Source organism: Macrobrachium nipponense, chromosome 25 (genome assembly GCF_015104395.2).
Source record: "Macrobrachium nipponense isolate FS-2020 chromosome 25, ASM1510439v2, whole genome shotgun sequence".
In the NCBI taxonomy this organism is placed as follows: domain Eukaryota; kingdom Metazoa; phylum Arthropoda; class Malacostraca; order Decapoda; family Palaemonidae; genus Macrobrachium; species Macrobrachium nipponense.
Window position 1 is genome coordinate 46,914,426 of NC_087214.1, and position 1,869 is coordinate 46,916,294.

The following is a 1,869-nucleotide window of genomic DNA, read 5'->3' on the forward strand; positions in this document are numbered from 1 at the left end:
CAAGCCCCAGGATCCCTGCCTCTTCTATAATGCTTCGATACCTAATGTTAATCCCACTCTCGTCGTCGCCACCATAACAATATCGTCCGCAAAGGCAAGGTGTCTGATGAATTTTCCTTCCAGCCGAGCCCCAACTTCGACAGGAAATTTGTCCACTACTGCCTCGAGGGTGATGTTGAAGATAATGGGTGACATAGGGTCACCCTGCATAACTCCTCTTGTCGCCCTCACCTCAGACGAGAGGATTTTGGTCTTCAGTTTGGCGTAGTATTTTCCCAAATAATTTGTCGAGGCTTCATCTAGGTGACGTTCTTGAAGGACTCTAATAAGGGCTTGATGGTCAATCGAATCAAATGCCTTTTTAAAATCAATAAAACATAGATATAAACTACTTGGGATCTTGGCTTCTTCAACTAACTTCTCTAAGATTAACAAATTGGCCCAGACTCCCTCCTCTGCCTTGAACTCCTTCTGCCTAGGCGAGGTAGGGATCCACTCCGCCAGCCTCTTTGCTAAGATTTTATGGAGGCCTCGAGTAACCACAGAGGTGACGGTGAAGGGGCAGTAATCACTCGGGTCAGTTGGATTATCCGACTTGGGGATAAGAGTTGTTTGCCCCAATGCAGCCATATCCGTAAGTAAACATTCCTTCAAAATGATGTTATACAATTGGGCAGTTCAAGTTTCATCGGTGTTCCTAAAATCAACAGGGCACACCACATCGGGCCCTGGTGCTGTTTCCAATTTCGTTTTTTATTTTGTCCACCTGATGTCCTCAATAGTGACTTCTATGATTGAGATTTTTGGATTTTCTACTCCATTTAGTCTTTTTGTATGGTGTTTTTACGTTGCATGGAACCAGTGGGTTATTCAGCAACAGGACCAATGGCTTTACGTGACTTCCAAACAACGTCAAGAGTGAACTTCTACCACCAGAAATACACATCTCTAACCCCTCAGTGGAATGCCCGAGAATCGAACTCGCGACTACCGAGGTGGCAGGTCAAGACCATACCGATCACACCATTGAGGCGCTCCATTTAGTCTTGTTCTGTTCTCCCTCTGAGTTACCTCTAGGCTATCTCTGGAGAACAGGGCTCCCCAGAATTCTCCTCCTGTCCCAGGCAGATAGGCAGGGTCAGCCAGGGGGTCCTTCCCATCCAAAATATTTCCTGCTATTGTCCCTCTCCTCTTCTTCCAGTTCCTTTGGACGATAGCATACTCCCTTCTCCTTCTGATCCTCCTTGGGAGGTCTTTGTTTACAGGGCCTCTTATACTTCTCACTCTTGATGGAATTTCTCTTTCGCCAAAAATTTCTTTTCTCAACCTATCTATATCTTCTTCTGTATGCCCGATGGTAGGGGGGGATCTTTGAGACAAAGGTGTTGATATATCTGACTCAGAACTACTTGATAACTCTGAATCGTCTCCTGAGGATGAAGGTTGTGATGGTGAGGATGGGATTCCTTTTCTTCCTTTTTTCCCTCATAGGTGATGTCCTTCCTGTCTCTTCCTTCCTCCACTCCTCCAGATATTGGTTCTTACATCATGGTCTCCAATCAATTCTCCTCCTGGTAGTTCTGTGCTTCCTCCATTGTCACTTTCTTCTTTTCTTGCCAAATCTATGACAGGCCATCTCCGTAGATTGGAGAGCCATCTATTTCCTATCTGATGGGAACTCATTGGTGATCTTACTATGCCGCTTTGATCTTTGGGGGTTCCGGACTTTGTGCTAAGTCGATCTTCTGGTCTTCATCCTTCCTTGGTTCATTTCCTTTTGGTTTGTCACTTAAGGTCTTCTTACCTCTGTCCGTGTCCGAGGTCTTCTTTCTAAGATCTTCCAGCAGCTTTCTATAAGGTCTCGATTTC